Genomic DNA, 18962 nt, shown 5'->3' on the forward strand with positions numbered 1-18962 from the left:
CTTGCCAGGGGCTGAGGGGAGAGAGAAATGAGGAGATGTTGGTCAAGAGCACAAAGTTTCAGTTAGGCAAGATGAGTAATTTCAGGGGATCTAATATACAGTATGGTGGCTGTCGTTAACAATATATATTATATACTTGAAATTTGCTAAGGGGGTAAATCTTAAGTGTTCTCATCTTATACACACACACACACACACACACACACACTCTCACACACAGGAAACAGTAACTATGTGAGAGGATGGATATGTTCATTAGCTTTGTTGTGATCATTTCACATATATATACATGTATCAGAACATCATATTATTATATACCTTACATATGTATCATTTTTGTTTGTCAATTATACAACATTAAGTGTGGGAGGAAAAAAGGAAAGAAAAATAAAAAGGAGACATGAAAAATAATATGTGTGGGACTCTAATTGCAAGAACACAGATTACTATGGTAGCAACAGAGGCTTCAGTTAATTTCATGATCTTTTCTGTGACCAGATGCTCTTTAACCTGTCTGTCCATTGTAATTTTTTCCTATTGTATTTAAAATTCTAAAATGTGAGACAGAGAAATAATTTTCTAGCTGACAATAATTTATCTTTCACTTTTATGATTTTTTTTTTAAGATTTTATTTGACAGAGAGATCACAAGCAGGCAGAGAGGCAGACAGAGAGAGAGGGGGAAGCAGGCTCCCCGCTGAGCAGAGAGCCCAATGTGGGACTCCATCCCAGGACCCTGAGATCAAGACCTGAACTGAAGGCAGCGGCTTAACCCACTGAGCCACCCAGGTGCCCCTCTTTTATGGTGCTTTTAAAGATTATTTTCTTGCTCTCTGATCTCAGTCTGTTTTGGAAAGAGGTGGGGAATATCACTTCCATTTCATGAGGAAAGAAGCCTAGGGATACCTTGGTTAAATGTTCTAGTTACAAGCAGCTGAAGCATGAGTAGAACCTGAGCCTTCTGTTTCCTAGCCCCTGACTGGGGTGCTCATCTGTTAATCCGTCTGTGTCACAAATGCCAAGTAGAATATCCAGGAGCCTAGATGAAAGTGTTCGGGCCTTCACAGTTCTCCCACATTGACTGAGGGCTCCCAACTTACTAATGGAAAACAAACACCATCACCACTGAATTGGTTGGTTTGGGTGGCACGTAAATTAGCTCACCTAGGATAGCTTTCCTACCTTTGCCCTACATTGCTGCTACTTCGGGCTGTCTCTTGACCTACTCTGAGCAGTTGTGAATGGCCAGGTGACTACAGCTTCATCTACTTTTGGGGGCCATGTGGCATGGCTTTCCCAGGATTGTCCCCGTTCTCAGCAGAGGAGAGGGTGCTCAGTCCCGTGGGTGAATAAGACAGAGTCCCAACGCTTATTCCAAGAGTAAATATTTTCATAAGCCTCCTGTCTTTTCGTGACTATAAAATATGCAAATATTATCAGTACCGTCCTATATTCATATTAATTTTAATATATAAAAGCACTTTTTATGTGTCATATAGTGAAACATTGGCTTAAAAATTCCAGTGTGCTTAACATGTGACTCTACATTTCTTGGACACCCTTGGGGATGCCTCTTACCCAGAAGTCTGTGCTGCTGGCATGCGTTGGGCTCCTCTAGGCAGATATTTTCACATGTGACACCTTTGTCCAGGAGTTCTTATTGTAGTCCAGCATGTTGAAGTAGTTAGCATGTTGCCTATAAAATGCGATAGGCTTGTCTGCTCTTTTGCCTTGGCAAAGCTCTGTTCTACCCATTCTGTTCAAAACATTCTGTTATCTTCTTTTTTGTTTTTAATTTTTTTTTTAATTTTTAAAGAAGATTTTATTTATTTGAGAGAGAGAGAGAATGAGAGAGAGAGAGCATGAGAAGAGAGAGGTCAGAGGGAGAAGCAGGGAGCCTGATGTGGAACTTGATCCCGGGACTCTAGGATCATGACCCAAGCTGAAGGCAGCCGCTTAACCATCTGAGCCACCCAGCAACCCCTAAAATTGTTTATCTTCTATCCCAGTGGGGGCCACCATCAGAGAGGCAACATGGCGTAGGATGTTTTAGGAATCTGGACCAGGGATTGAGTTATTCTTTCTGCTGGTGTCATGAAGTATCATTCCCAGGCAGTCTCTTCTTGAAAACCCAGAACTAGAAGGTCTCCACATATTCATCTAGGTTTGTCTCCCCAGATCATAAAACCATTTCTAATATGCAGTTGTTTATCTTTTATATTTTATTCATCTTTCTGATTCCCAACTTTCCCTTTGCATAATATATCTATAAAAGTTATAGCATCTTGGAACAAATGCTGTTACAGCTCACATCTCTGCATAATAAAACAATTTCCACAGCCCTGTGCGATGACCCAGTTTAGGTGGTATTGTATTTATAAAACTCCAGGATCATTTTAAGAAGAACATTCTGATTTGAACTAATAGTCTTGACCATCTTACAACTTAATTTCAAAGGTTAATTAACAGCTTTAAGGCAGTTATGCTTAAACCTACACTGCCACACCCAAGTATACGGTCTCAGGCAGACATCGGCTAGCCATCTTTTATTTTATTATCTTATTTTATTATTTTATTTTATCTTTATTTTAATTTTTTTTTTTTTTGAGAGAGAGAGAGAGAGAACATGAGCAGGGAGGGGCAGAGGGACAAGCAGACTCCCCACTAAGCAGGGAGTCCAACTTGGGGCTCCATCCCAGGACCCTGAGATCATGACCTGAGCCAAAGACAGATGCTTAATTAACTGAGCCACCTCAGTTCTGGATAAACTACCTCCCCCTTTTTGGTAAGATTTTAATCAGCTAGCCATTTTGATACGCACTGTCCTAGTACAGCCCTCTGCTCCCGCGGAACAGGAGAAAGGATGACTGGCAGATTCGGGAACTAATAGTTTTTCCTCTCACATTTGTGAATGTTGCTCCTAAGCCTCTCCACTATAGTAAGCAAGCAAATGCAAGATACGTTGGCACAGTCATTCACACAGGATGTTGGGTTTTCTTGTCTTTGGCAGGTTGGCCCACCTGCCCGACCCCATCCCCATCCAGAAAAGGGAGTAGGTTGGATAAGGGCAAGGAAAGATTTGTGCAGGATTGAAGAGAGCCAATAGTGGGGTGACTCATAGCTTAGTGGCCTCTGTTTACAGATGAGGTGATCGAAATATTGTAGGACAAATGACAGAACTGGGAACAGACCATCTCCTGGGGGCTCTGGGGCTGTGTCTCCTGAGACCCAGCTCACGGCCCCTCCTGGTACAGCACGTCAAGCACCTGGCGAAAAGACATTGCCAAGCGCTTGAATGTTACGCCATCACTGTTTGAGGTAGGTTTTTTTTTTTAATTTCAGATTTTGCCTTTAATTTGTCTTTTTCCTGATGATGAAATCTCAGGTTTTAAACCCAGCAATATCATGTAAGCCATCAGATTAGCATTCCCTGATGCGGAAGATGGAGTTCTGGGTAGAAAGAAAGTTACGTTTATTAACTGCTTCGTTGGGCCCAAGGGGTGCCTGGGCAGTTGTTATGGCCTTGCTTGAAAACCTTCCCCGCCCTTCCATCTCTCTTTCCACTGAACTCAGTACCTACATTTACCTAACAGCAGACCGAGACCATGTAGTATATCGCATATCTGGATATCCACGAAGCATTTGAGAAAATCTCCCCAGAGGCCCTCATGAGTAACATGGAGAATTGTGGGCAGGGCAGACGAATAATGCATTTATATCTATTTGGACAGACCTTTCCAGAGTGTAGATTATCAATTTAATATTAACCTGCAGGAATATTTATAGCGAAGCTGTGCTGAGCTGAGCCTTCAGACTTGTCTTGTTCATAATTTTTATCAATGACTGTGATGAAGACACATTTATCAAATTGGCAGTTGACACAAGGCTGGGAGGGACAGCTAATATGATTAGTCACTTGATCTTGAGTCAAGAAAATCTTGATAATCTAAAATAATGCACCAGAAATAACTGGGTAAACTGGGTAAAAAATAGTAAAGATAAATATAAAATCTTTAAATTAGGTTTAAAAAATTAATTACACAACTCTGGAGTGGGGAGAAGGGGAGGGTGTAATTTGTCACAAATTCAATATGAGTTAATGTATGATAAGGCAGTTGAAAAGTGTAGATGATATTATAGAAGTACAGAGTGGAGTCCAGGGGAAGTATTAATGTTAAGCAGACTGCATCTGGGTTATTGTATTGAATAATCCCTCCCTACCTGAGATGCACTAGAATTCAAACATTGCCAAATGATAAGTCCATTTTCACGTTCATGAGCTAAGTGGAAAGATTTAATTACCAAGTGAGGTATGTATTTAACTTCTGGATAAACTATTTGAAACAGAGAAATGACTATTCCTTTGTGCTGTCCTTTGTGACTCTCTGCCACAAAGGACAGACTGCGCTCCCACCCTAAAATTAAAACCAGAGATACCGAATAGGTGTCTTCTTTGTTGACAGAAATGTTTGTCCCCCACCCTACCCTGCCCTTGTTCAACTGTGTGGTGAATTTGAAGTGTTTTAATGGTGCTCTCTGTAAAACAGGTTTCTGCAGGCTCTATATAGGACTTTAAAAATGAAAACAGCATTGTGTGCACACACATGCTAGTCTGTTGGTTGAATCCATTTTGCAAAATTAAAAATGAAAGCCCTCTTTAAAAAATTCACTTCTGCAGTTAGCCTGAAGCATAGTGTTTACTGGCAGCAGGAAAAGACAGTCAGTCCTTTATGCACGTCTTACACCTCCCTTTCAATTCCCATCTCTTTGCCCTGGAAAGAAAAATATTCTGGCATAAGCATCTTTTCGTCATCTCTGTTTAGAACGGGTACCACCTGCCTCCATAGCCCAGGGGAGCCCTCCGTGTGTTCCTGCCCAGGCGCACCACATGGTAACGTGGACACTGTGCCAGGCCTACTTGCTAATAGGTTGGGGAGAGCAGGAGAGCCCGCAAGGGGGAGGGGGAGTGCTGGCGCATTACAAAGCATTGAGCCACTGTCCGATGTTTATTAGCTGGGTGAGGCTGCCTGCCACGTGAGGGGGGAGGATAAAAGGCATGGGGTGTATTGCAAGCTGTCACTTGGACACAGAGGGCAAATTATAATTACCACCATGGTTTCTTTTCCCTTCTTCCTCTTCTTGGGTCTCAACTAAATTCATTATTCTTAGGTTTAGGGATGGGGGGAAGGCGACTGGCTATTTGTCATCGGTAGTCCAGGTTCTGTACCCCTTTGCTTGATTCTTCAAAAGAAAACAAAACAGTGATGTCATTTCCTACCACCAGTGCTACTGCCTCTCAGACCCACAGTTTTATTGGGTATCTGTTGTAGACATGCACAAGAACTTTCTTTTACATTTCTCACTGATTTCCACGATGCAGTCTTTTTTCCTTAGGAATTTAGAATTTCTGTGTCAATATTTATTCTGACAGGGATGCTTAGGTTTGTTTTTACTTTGGGGTGCAACCCTCAATCACGGTTTTTTGCTTCTCTGTTTCAAGTGTAAGAGGTGCATATGTCCATGGATGTCTCTAGAAGACTGTCCTTGTAAGCTCCTTCTCAGCATGAGTGAGTTCATCAAAGGGTTTCTTGAGCAGAGGTCTTGCCAGAGTGATGAGTGGGCCTCATGAAACGGACAGAGAAGAATACTAAGGAAACACAGACTGGCTTCCTTAGAGTCCCCAAATACCTGTTTTTATTGGTAAAATGGTAAAATCCTGAGAGATTGGCAATCTCAGGATTGCCAACTTTGATCTTTTTTTGGAATCAGGTGGGAAATAAAGACGTTTCAAAAATTCTAGAAAGTACAAAGCTTCTCTCTCCTACGTTTTTGTATTTCTGCAGTCCATACTTGTCTTACAGTCAATATCATCTTTCATTTATTTTGGCAGTATTTGTTTCTTTCCTAGTGGTAAATCAAATAATGTAACGTCGAATAATCAATGATGTCTCAGGTCTGATGAAATATAGTTTAACTGACCAGGGTGTTGTGGATTAAATGAAATAACATGGCGAATGCGGAGTTCTACAAATGTCTGTTTAATTTCATTGGGGCTGGGCCCTTTATCTTGTGCTTCATTAAAGGAGAGCATAAAGATGGATAGAGATTTGGGCTCCTCACTTCCTGTTTGATGTCTCGGCGTGCGATTCCCCCTTTCCTTCCTTCCGTTCGTCGCGTGGGAGGACAGGTATTATGCATCGCTGTGCCTGGCAGTCTGCTAGGAACAGCATTTCTAGAGGTGAAGGACAGTTTTTGCCCCCAGGGGAGTTCAGAGCCTAATGGAGAAAGAGAGAGAGAGTGCACACACTTACAGGGGACTGTGATGAATACAGTGGTGGTGCTGGGGGAGCCCAGAGAAAAAGCATCCAGCTCAGTTGGAGGTGGGCAGAGCAGCAAGAGCTATAAGGAAATAAATACTCAGGGTGAGTCCTAACGGATGATGAAGAAGTTAGCAGGGGAAGTTCACAGTTGGCATTTAATGAAATTACAGTAGGGGAAATACTCATACTTTTCCTGTTCAGGGAAGCTGCCTCACCACCTCCTGGCCCAGCCCTGGATTCAGTCATGGCTGCGGTGGAATCCCACAAGCTGAAACTCACCTCTGCTGCCATGGCACACATTTCTAGCTTCTGCCTTCGGAGCTGCACACACTCACTAGGCCCCTGTCCAAGAGCTTCCTCAAAGTGCAGGCCTCAGCTAAGGGTGACATTTCCTCCAAGTCTATCACAGGGCAGCTTTGAGATCCTACCATGTACACTAGCAACCCCGTAGCACACCTTTGAGCCTTTCTCCTTTCATCTGTCACTCTAAGTGCACCCTCGCTCCAGCTTTGGGATCAGCTCCCTCCGCCAAAACCACCAGCAACAAAGTCCTTGCTTCAGGCTCTGCTTTTGGAGCTACTCAAACTAATTGACGACTAAAATGATTTCTACAGTAATTACTTAAAGCTTGCACTGAGGACATTTTTAATAGACTGTGAAACTGACTGACAGAGTGGGCCCAAGAGATGGAGCGGAGTGTGAGTGAGCCAGGGAAGGCTGTTAGACAGAGGCGACCGAGAACCAGCAGATAGGAGGGAATATACACAAATGCTTCTAAGCCTTCAGTGATTTATACAGTAATACCCAATTTCAGTACATTTAGTGCACATCATCAATCCCCCAGTGGAAAAAGGAGATATGGAAGTTTCAATTGCCAAGTAGAACTTCCAGGCAAAGATTGATTAATGATGTAATTGTCAGATTGGCAAAGGGGAGTGTGTGGAAGGAGGTGTTCAGAAATGATGATGCATGAGTTGAATTTATGGTGCGGTGAAGGGCTTTGCTTAGTAATTACTAGAAATAGTTTGGTTAACGGTTGTGTGGCGTAGATATCCTGCCGGTCAGAAGTTAGAACAAAAGCAGATCTCTCTCCTCACGTATTTGTCTCTAATGATACTTACCTGAATATTCGGTTCTGGAATGCAGTACAGTCTAGTATAGGGTTTAGTGATGATGGCCGTGTTCTGGATGCTCTCCAGTATGGAAGCGACTAACCGCATGTCGCTCTTCAGTTTGAGCGGCACATGAATGCCAGTGAGGAACTAGATTCTTGAATATCATGTAGTTTTAATCCGCTTCAATTGAAATAGCCACATGCAGCTATTGGGTCTTCTTGGACAGTGCTGTATAGAACGGACGAAAAGGATCAAAATACCAAAGGCTCACATGTACCATACAGGAAAATCTGAGACCTATCAGTGGGCCCAGTACAAAAAAAGTCTAGCTTGCCACCCACTGGAAGTTCCAGAGGCAACTCAGGACCCAGGAAGCACGGTATAGGGTGTCAGAGAGACCTGGGCTAGCTATTTCGAAGAGCATGGTGAGTTTCCGATATATCTCAGTTGTTGCTAAAAGATTGTGTCCTTCTTCGTGTGTGCACTCACCTGATGGTCAGGTAGAAGAGGCCACAGCTGCTCTGACTTTTGAGGGGCCCTGACTCTTGAACACTCTGCTCCTGTGGATTTTTAGCAGCCCCCAGGCCCCCTGCAGAGAAGCTGCTCTATCCTTCCGATGCTGTTTCTGTTCCAGAAACTGGACACAGCCCCGGAGGAGCCCAGCCCCCACCTCTCCCTCTGTACCGGCTTATCGGGTAGAAGAGCAGAGACTTTTTCTCCTGAAGAGGAGAAAACCTGTGACCGTAGCTGTTCCGCCTGAATCAGTCAATGGTGTGTGATGCTCATACTCGTGCGTTTTCTTCAGCTTCCACAGAACTCTTGTTTCCTAGGGAAGCCCGTGGACTTGGAGTTGCCACTTGAGTGTAGCATTGGGCCCCTCGTGTCTCAGTTTTCTCCTTTGTGAAATGGGCATCCAGCACATGAGGCGGTTTTGAATAAAACATGAGGTAACGAATGCACAAACAGTTTGTTAAATGTGAGGTGGTATTTTGGTGGCGAACTTAATTAGGCATGTCTTAGCATTTTTTTTGCATTTGCTCGGGCTTGGGTCACTTGAATACTGTCATGGAAAATATGACAATGCTCACATGGCATGACTTAATGCCACACTTATACAGTTAAGATTTAAACTGGGAGACTGGGTTTAAAATCTCTTTTCCCAGGAGAGTGACTTTGGTGTTAAGAGAACAGCTGTAGGACCGGAGGCTGTGGACTTTTTTTTTTTTTTTTCTTTTTAAAGACTTCATTTATTTGAAAGAGAGAGCACAAGCAGGGGGAGCAGCAGAGGAAGAGGGAGAAGCAGACTCCCAGCTGAGCAGAGAGCCTGATGGGACTCGATCCCAGGATGCCGGGACCATGACCTGAGCTGAAGGCAGTTGCTTAACTGACTGAACACCCCAGGCAGCCCTGGACTTTTTCTATAAAACACCAGATAGTAAATATTTTAGGCTTTGTGGGCCATATGCTGTCTCTGGAGCTGCTGCTGCTTTTCTAAAACTTAGAAAGACATAGGGCATATTCTTAGCTCATGATCATGCTAAAACCGGCTGCCGGCCAGATTTAGGTTACAGCCTGTAGTTCCATGACCATGGCTCTAGAGCTGTTCTGTCCAGTCCAGTGTTACAGCCACTAGCCACTCTTCTACTCGGGCTCTTTATACATTTAAAGTCATGGGAAATTGAATTCCTCAGTCACATAGCACACGATTCTACCAGGCAGTGATGTGGGATCTTAACATTGCCACTAACTAGCCTCTCAGACTTAGACTCGTTACTTACTCTTTCTTGATTCTGCTTACACAGCTGTAAAGTACAAAGTACAGCATTACCTCTCTGTAGGATGTGGTAAAGATTGAATGACTATAAAGTACTTAGCACAGGGCCTGGCCACATTTAGTCAAAGTAAACTGTTAATATTCTAAAAGTAGAGACATTTCTATTCTTGGTAATTTTAATAAAGCTTAACTTTTTAAAGTGTTGTATTTAGAAAAAGGGATTATCATTCCTTTTTACAGGACATTTGTAAAGTACAAGATTACATTGGCTTTGGTTTTAGTACTAACCCAAAGAAAAAGTGCTTCTCTAAGTCCTGAACCATGTTACATACAGAACAGGTGCATCTATCTATCTGTCTGTCTGTCTGTCTACCTATCTATGTGTGTGTGTGTCTCTCTCTCTTTTTATTTTTAACTGAAGTATAGTTGACATATAATATTAAATTAGTTTTAGGTGTACAATATAGTGATTTAACAGTTACAATACATTACAAAATGCGTACCACTCTAAGTGAATTACAGTATTATTGACCATATTCCCTAACAGGTGCCTTCTTGTCTGTCATTTCTATGACTTGTTTTCAATTTAACCTTCAATCCAGGTTAGTACTCACCCTATAGTAATTTTGTGAAAAAAATCCATGATAAATATTTGTTCAGCCTAGTGCTGTGGTAGACATAAAGGTGAGTTCACAGGGGAGGATGCTCTGCAGTGAGAATTTCAGAGTAAATTATTGTTTTACTTTTGCTTATGAAAGAGTTCTAGCCAACACTGTATTGATTAGTTTCTCCTTCAATGCCAGCGTATTACTTGTTGCTGAGCAACAAGACTTCTTTTGTATGTCATAATGAGCCAAATGTGATGTTAGGAGGGCAGCTTGCGGGGTCACGGACTTCTGAAGCCTGGCATTGCTTTCTTTCATTCTCCCGTGGGCAGCTGTCAGCCATATATTTACGTCGCGTGAATGTATGAACAGGCCACTAAGAGCTGAGTCGTTTGCCTTTCTGTGCAAAGCCATCTCCCTCTATTCTTGCTCAAGACAGATCATGATCTTTACATGCCAATATTATCAGCTGACAGTGGTAACATTATTAGCCAGATGAAACTTTGATCAATTGAATTGTGTGATTTACGTACCCTGTCGTATGTTTTTATGTTCTGTATACATGGTACTGTTAGCATCCTAGAAGGGTCCCAGCCCAGACAGAAATGAAGGGGATTGGATGTTGGTTTCTCACATCCAGAGTATTGGTGATTATTACAAGAAGTTACAAAGTGCGATGTCTTTTTATAAGACAATACTCTGCTGCAGTGACCATGCTGATACAGAGAACGTGTCTTGGTTATTTGTTTCTCAATTTGCACATCAAGACATTTGTGGTTTCTTTCTTTCTTTTTTTTTAATGATTTTATTATGTTCTGTTTGTCACCATACTGTACGTCATTGGTTTTTGATGTAGTGTTCCATGATTCATTGTTTGCATATAACACCCAGTGCTCCATGCAAATCGTGCCCTCAATACCCACCACTGGGCTCACCTATCTCCCCATCCCCTCCCCTCTAAAACCTTCAGTTTGTTTCCCAGAGTCCATAGTCTGTCATGGTTGTCTTCCCCCTCTGAGTCCCCACCCCCCCTTCATGTTTCCCTTCCTTCTCCTAATGTCCTCCGTGTTCTTCCTTATGTGGTTTCCCCTCTGGGATACGCAGTCCTGCTTGTGTGTCTGGGCCTCTGCGATCACTGCCTGGATGGATTCCTTTTCATCGTGAGCAAGCTGCTGCCACAACCAAGAGGGGCCCCACCAGGATAGTTCCTGGCCTCGGGGGACAGGTGGTGTTCTCTGCCTTGTAAGCATAGTGTGGAGAAGTGCTGACTATTGACAGGTGAGAGCCGGAAATGAGGCCTCTGGTACAAGGCGCTTGAGGTGGGGTGCTGATGTTTTAGAAATAAGGTATCAGACCCGCAGTCTGGTGAAATGAGGTAAACACTGTAACCGAGTGACTCTGAGTCTTAGAACAGAGTTTCTAAGAACCAATCTCAGATACTCTTTGGATCACACAGGGTAGTAATAGTAGCAGGCAGTGGGTAGTTGCTAACCTTGAGGTTTTGGCAACTCTGTGCCAAGTACCAGGGTGAAAATGTACCCCACTTACCTCCTTTGATATTTACAACAGCCCTATACCCTTGGCACTGTAGTTGCTGTTCCGTTTCACTGCTGACCAAGTGGGGCCTTAGAGAAGGTAAATCACCCAGAGTCGCACGTGTGAGTCGGTGGAGCGCTGGATTCAACACCAGCTAGTGCTGACTGTGCCCGTGCAAACATGTGGCTCTTCCTCTCTGGGCCTTGTGTCCTCCTCTGGAGAGTGACTGGTTTGACTAAACTGTTCCAAAATCCCTGCGGTCATGGACAGTCTGGAGTGGTTTTAGGAGGCCTGTGTTTTCTCCATTAGGTTCCTGGGGCGCCTGTTTTCAGTCCTGGAATGACTAGTCTTCCCTCGGTGCCCTACTTGTTTATATGAGTTGAGCTTCCTGACAGCACTTGTGCTTTCTGTCGGGCCCATGATGAGGCTCTGTAGACCCTGAATCAGTGACTTAAACTCTTATGATTCTGTGTTGACAGGGTCAGTACCGATTCTGGAGAATATTCTTTCCTTGAGCCGTAGGGATAATTTCCTCGTGCGTAAGGATAATTTCTTCAGGATTTTCTTCTTCATAAGCAACTAGGTTTTAGGGTCCGCTGCGTCCTGGGACAAGTGTGTTTTTTCCTATCCCTGGAGTTAATTTTTAGCTTTCATATCGGGCCCTATTTCTTTAACTGTTTCTCTGAATCCTGTCCCCATCTTCACTCAACCTCGCCCAAAACAATGGTGGTTGAATTGCTCAAGCTTCAAACACAAAAGTGCAGCCGTACGTTTGTGATGATATTCAGTTTGGTCAGGTTGTGATTCTATTTCTTAGGAAAAACCTTTTCACTGATTTTGTTTATATTAAGTACTTAGACTTGACTGGTCTGCCAGGGTTCAAAGTGTTAGTAGATTGATGTCTACTGTTGCCCTGCCTGAATATTTCTACTGACTATGTGCTTCCATTTGATTCCGTGGACAGAGTTCTTCTGCGACTGAGATCTGATGATGCACAGTCACCATTACAAAGCGTACATTCTGTTCACAGGCCGACACATGCCTGGAACACAATATGTAAGAAGGTATTTTAGATGTTTGTTTGTGTGCCTTAGATCCCATTGTTCAAAGACGGCAAGTTTAGTGGCACCGAAGAGTTAGCTGTGGACTTGTGGAATTTGAGGTGCCTCTTAGAGATCTATTTTTGCTGAGTTTCAGCCATTATCTTTGGGAAAATCACCAACCCCAGCTTCTCCCACCACAGGCTCTGGTCCTTCTTTAGCTATCAAATACCTCACATTCTGTATATCCAAATCCACATCCATCAATTCTTCCTGATCTCCTCAAACACAATACGTACACACCCATTAATTTTCCTGATTCTAAAAAACTCTTTTCATGTTTTCATTCAATTCATTCAGCAAATATTTATTGAGCTTTTATGTAGCGGGCCCCTTTCTGGGCACTGGGTATACAGCAGTGAAAAGAACAGCACAAAACTATACCTCTCAGAAGCTTATAGTCTGGTCGGAACAGATAAACAGCAAGGTGAACTGAGCTAAATACATTATCTGTTGCCCTAAGATTATAAGTGATGTAGTGAAAATGAAGCTGGAAAGGAAGAAAGGAAGTTTAGGTTAGAGGGGTGGGTGAGGGTATTTCAGCTTAGAATAGGACAGTCAGCAGATGCCTCTCTGTGAAGGTGGTATTTGACACTTTTAAGGTATCATGATCTTCCCAATTACCCAATATTTAAGGGTCTGCTTTGGTTCTCCTTTGTCTAAAATCTGTTGACAGATTGAATTGGTTCAACCTGGGCAGTATGGCTTTCATCTCTTTCCTTTTATCTGTTCATGATACCATTGCTTTTAATTCAGGGCTTTCCCCTCCTCTCCTCCACAGTTGTGTTACCTTCCAGAGAAGCCCACCAGTCACTGGTCTGTTTTAAATTTGATTTTCTGATTAGTTATTATTGGCGTATAAAACCATTTCTGCATTTTCTGTTTAGTAATGTATCCTCTGAGTTGAGAAGCAGACAGTAATGTCATGCATATAATAATATTCTTATTAAGGTATTTACATAAGAGAAAACACCCATTTCAAGCATGCAGTTGGATGAATTTTAGTTAGTATATACAATTGCATAACTACCACAGTCAAGATATAGAAAGTTCCCTCACCTTAAAAGGCTTCCTCATGGGCCTTTGCAATTGTTCTCTCTCCCTACTCCAGTTGTAAGCCATCATGGATACGTTTTCTGTCATGGTTTGCCTTCTCTAGAATTTCATATGGAAATGGATTCATACAGTGCATAGACTTCTGTGTTTGCTTTCTTTCACTTACAAAGTATTTGAGATTCATCCATGTTGAATATATTAATATTTTATTCTTTATAATTGCTGAGTAGTATTTCATGGAGTGGATCTATCACAACCAGTTTATCCATTCATCAGCTGATGGACATTTGGATTGTTTTCTGTTTGAGAGTATCACGTATAATGCTACTGTATGAACACCCGGGTACACATCTTTGTGTGGATACTTGTGTTGGTTTCATTTTAGTAAACAGGTCTGGACGTGAAAAAAGAGTCATTTGGTAACTGTTTAACTATATTATTTTCCAAGGTGATTTCCCATTTTGTATTCCCACCAACACTGTGGTAGCCAGCCTGTAAGATGAACCCTGCTGCTCCCTGCTTTCTGGGGTCCATAGCTGTATAGGGTCTCCTCCCACATTGCATCAGAATTGGTTTGCGTGATCAGTGGAATATTGCAGAAATGATGGTCTGTCCCTTCTGAGCACAGGTTATAAAATACACTGCAACTGTTACCTTGACTGGTTGCTTACTCTTTCTTGAATCCCTCACCTTGGGAGAGCTGGTTGCCATGTTGCAAGCAGCCCTATGCAGAGATCCACATAATGAGAAACTGAGGCCTTTGGCCAACAGCCTATTAGCAACTGCTACCTCCTACTAAGAGCTCTATGAGTGAGCTTGGAAGTAGATAATCCAGCCCAGTTGCCTATAGCCTTGGGGGACATCATGATCACAACCTCACGGGAGACTCCAGAGTCAGAACCACTCAGCTGAGCTGCTTTTAGCTTCCTGACCATCAGAAACCCTGTGAGGGAATCAATGTTTATTGTTCTGGGCTGCTAAGTTCTTAACAAATTCTTACACAGCAGTGGATAGCAGATACAAGGACAGTGCTAATTTCTCTACATCCTCAGCAGCATTTGACATTGTCAGTCTTTTTAACCTGAATGATTCTAGTACATGTATGGTGGAATCGTTGTGTTTTTAATTGACATTTCTCTGATGACTAGTGATGTTGAATATCTATTCATGTTTTAAATTGCCATTTATATATCTTCTGTGAAGTGTCTGGTCCTACTTTTGCCCATTTTTAAAATTGCTTGTCTTTATTATTATTTCTTTTAATCTGTCCTAAAAATCTGTTGTACCATCTCCACAGACGATAAAAATCATTTCCAGTCATGGCCTCTGTAATTGTTCCTGAGCAGAATTAAGTGGGCCTTGCAATAGTATTTCTTAGCAGCATTTTGACCATACTCAGCCTTAGGCTCTCAGTCTCATTGCCTTTTCCTGGAGTCGCCTTGGGTTTATATTCCTGCACCACTGAAGCAAATTCTGTAGCCAACATCAAAACCTTTTCATATCCTAAATCCCTTCTCCTTGTCTCTTACCAGTTATTGAGAGTTACATAAACACAGAGCTTTTCCCCTGTCTCGTGATGCCCCCACTGCCCTTAGAATTGTTTCTTTTTTTTTTTTTTTAAAGATTTTATTTATTTATTTGACAGACAAGTAGGTGGAGACATCACAGGCAGACACAGAGAGAGAGAGAGGAGGAAGAGGAAACAGGCTCCCTGCAGAGCAGAGAGCCCGATGCGGGGCTCCATCCCAGGACCCTGGGATCATGACCTGAGCCGAAGGCAGAGGCTTTAACCCACTGAGCCACCCAGGCACCCTAGAATTGTTTCTCTTAGCATCTGCTTCATTCCACACACATGTGCAACATTCAGCATTTTCTTACATGATTTACATGTTACAATCATCCCTAATTTTTATTTCCACCACAAGCTCACCTTTTTCACTAGTCCCTTAAACACTCACTGCTTTTGTACTTTCCAGATGTCGCCATGTACTAATAATCTTATTATTATAAGAGTAGATGTACTAATCTTATTTTTCGGATACCTTCACAGTAAGTACAGATAACAGGGAATGCTAGTAGAATGGTCTTCCATCAGATCAGCAGTGTTTTAACACCCACATGGTGAAGTTGCTGTAAAGATCTAATAAGATAGTGTCTGTCTTGACTTTCCTAACTTAAGAGGCGAGTTAAAGGATAGACTCCAAGAAAGTAAAATGCATTCTATAAACATTAATATAGTATTACTATTTATGGCTGGCCTTGTTTAAATGGGCATTTCCTCACAGCTTTATGTTAAGCCGAGATTTTAAGTTCTACCAGCAATAGAATCATATCAGCAAATATTTATTAAATATCTGCAGTGTGTCAAGCATTGTACCAGGTCTATAAATGCCAAATGGCACTGGGCGTATTTTCTATGAATTTTAATTTATTTTCTATTCAGCAAGTATTTATTAAGCCCATGTTCTGGGCACAGTGTTAAACAGCGTTAGGTAGTAGGCAGATGAAAATGAATAGGCCAAGAATCTCAGAGCCCCAGAGCTCTCAGAGAAGCAGACATGGAGGCGAGTGGTCGCATGAGGCCAGGTTGCATGCGACTCGAAATGCCTGTGCTATGCACAGAGGCAGCTCCCCAGGAGGGTAAGGTCAGTTGTGCCTGAGGACACTGGAGAAGCTTCCTGATTGGTAACCTTGGGGCTTCTTTTTGAGGGGCTAGCAGGAGTTCACCAGATGGTGAGAGTCAGGAAAGGATGTTCTGGGCTGTGCAGGATAAGGCAATACGGAGAAATGTCTTTGAGAACTAGAGTACAAAGTGTTTCTGTATGTTCTTCTGTCCTTACTGTGGAAGGCAGGGTGCTGTTTGCATCAAAAATTGACAAGGTTTTAGAGGGACAGGACGGCATCTGATATTATTCTGTTTTATTTTTGTGACTTGCTGTTCTTTCCTTTCTCTCTGCCTTGACCTAAGTTGTTTATGTTAACTTGATGAGTGCATTTGCATCTTCCTCTCCTTTTTTTTTTTTTTTTTTGGCGATTCTTAAATGCATTTGAGGCTATGTAATTTGATTATTTCAGCGTGTTTGTTGTATAATTGGAGCCCAAATTAATGTAGCCTAAAAAGATACTTTCTTCTAACGTGATCAATTCTGTAATGCTAAACCAATTTGTTATTTCTCTCTGCAACCTTTTGCTTATGTAATTTGCTTAGTGACCATAGCCAGGTTGCACTGCGTCAGACTTAGCAAATCGCACTCTTGTCCTGTCCCCACCAGTTTAAGGGATTTGACTTTAAAAAGTGTGCCTTTGTGGAATAAGTCTGGTATTTGCCTCTCGTCTTCCTCTTGGGGTGGTTTCCATGGTTCACAAAACCACCCACAAATTCCTTTGTTTGGCCTTTTTTCTCCTGCAGACCTATCTTCTATATGCTTCTCATTTTGAAATGAGCCCCCTATCTCACTGTCTTGTTCTCTTGGTATTTCATTACTAGTTAGTTGCTTTTCATTCTCATTTGCTTCATTTGTTCCTCATTTCTCCAGGAAGATTTTCATCATCTAGAAAGGAGGGAATCAGCGTATCTTTGAGCACAGTGCTTGGTAGAGAACAGTATTGAAGAACTACTTTTTTTAAATGAAAGAAGAGTCTGACAAAATGTGAATAGAATAAATGGCTTTTGTCTTGTGACTAGATCACAACTGAATTAGATTGACCTTTGAGGGGAGGAATAGGCAAGATCACCTTCTCCAGGGCTGGTATTATGTCTCCAGCAGCTAACCCTGCCAGGACACGGGGATCTGCCTTCCTGCCGCACATGAATTCACGTCTCTCAGCTTTGGTTTCCCCAGCCGTGAGGTGTGGCTAAGGATATCACTTATTCTTGGTGTCATTTTGTGGATTAACAGAAATAAGGCACAGAAATTGGGATGCGTCTCACGTGACAGTTAAAGCATTATTTACAATGTTTTTGTTGTAGAGCACCAGAGGTGTAATGATCATTAAATTTCATGAAGTACAACATTATGCCACTATTCTGCTGTTCCTTGCTTTTATTTTGTCTATGGCATCAGTGACCTACCCCTCTGTATTATGAAAGTACTGATTTCATTTGAAGATACAGTGGGCAATGCCATCTTAACATTGACGATGACTGGAAAGCATTGCCATAGGGGGTAGTCGTGGGGACTCATGTCAGACGTTGACCTTGGTCCATTGTTGGGGGCACCTCAATCCTCCCCATATCGCTTGTTTTCTCTAGGTCTTATTTTCTGTCCCACTCCCACCCTCTTTTGCACCTTCTTTTTTTCTATGATATAAAAAAAGATAGTTTGTGGGAATAGTTTAAAGTCTCAGGTATGTACTGAAAGTCTCAATAGTTAGTTCGAGTACTACTGTTTGAGTCAAATTTGGTTTTAAAAAGTAAAATTCTAGATTTTAGAACTCTAGCATTTTTAAATGAAGACACCTTGGTGGTCATACAGTCCAGCCATCTTAATCTCACAGATGAGGCTCAGAACATTTCCAGAAGGCTGCCTGAGTTTGCACAGCTGCAGGACTGGAATTCTGTGTTTTCTGGTGTTCTACATCACCTTTGCTTTTAAGTGAGCATCACACATGGATTCCCCTGCTCTATTTCAGTGTTCTTGGCATGTTCTCATGCCCTTTGTGTCTTCCCGTTACTAGTGTGAGTGAAGTGCTTTGGTTTGCGCCATAGAGGCTTACTTCATACATTTGGGGGAGGATGGTCCTCTAGGAGATGGGCTCGCTGTTGAGTAGAGGCATGCCTGGTAATCTGCTCTCTCTTCCCACTACCTGTCCTTTTGAGGGATAATCTCCTCAGTTGTATCTTTTACATTTTTTCTTCTTTATCTTTCCAGTATCTCCTTTGCCATATTGCCTGCCTGAATTCACATATTTAATGACTGAAATTTCAAACATCCGGAATGCTGAGAGGTTACATTCTTTTCCTTTTTTTCTCTCCCTCCCTCCTTTTCCCCTAAAGCTCAAGTGGTTCAGGATATCCTAATCGTCTAAAATGTCAAAAGCAAACCAAGTTAAGAAAGAGCAATGGAAAATAACTCTATTTTCCTTCTCATTCAGATTAATCTTTTTCTTCTTTTTGACCCTTTTAAACAAATGAACATGTTGGCCCATTTAAGGGGTAATTGCTCTTCTCTTGGGAACACGCTTCTTAAAATGACTAGCTGTGTGAGGTTATATATCCTGGGTGACAAAGGTTGGCAGGAGTGAACTTTGCTGTTTTCCTCTGTGGCCTTTGTTCTCTCCTCTCAAATAATATACTTTTTTTTCCCCCCCAACTATAGAAACTGTAGAGGTCAAAGATGTGACTCAGGTTGAACCCAGTGAAAATCGTACCCGCCTTTAATTAGAACATACACTTTTAGCTTTTGATCCCAGGTAGCGGGCCAGCTGGAAGATGTAGATTTGTCATCATTCTCTGC

General features: G+C 42.2%; 1 protein-coding gene and 1 long non-coding RNA gene across 11 annotated transcripts in view; one reads left to right on the forward strand and one right to left on the reverse strand.

Annotated features, from left to right (window-relative positions):
* The window catches only part of FARS2 (phenylalanyl-tRNA synthetase 2, mitochondrial), a 531358-nt gene that overhangs the window by 254579 nt on the left and 257817 nt on the right, over positions 1-18962 (forward strand). The window lies entirely within an intron of this gene.
* LOC131834487 (uncharacterized) lies at positions 6023-9995 on the reverse strand. The gene is made up of 4 exons (XR_009354912.1): positions 9824-9995; positions 7925-8331; positions 7442-7663; positions 6023-6275 (listed from the first exon to the last, which is right to left on the reverse strand). It is a non-coding gene; the product is annotated as an uncharacterized LOC131834487 (long non-coding RNA).

This window comes from Mustela lutreola, chromosome 6 (assembly GCF_030435805.1).
Source record: "Mustela lutreola isolate mMusLut2 chromosome 6, mMusLut2.pri, whole genome shotgun sequence".
NCBI lineage: Eukaryota > Metazoa > Chordata > Mammalia > Carnivora > Mustelidae > Mustela > Mustela lutreola.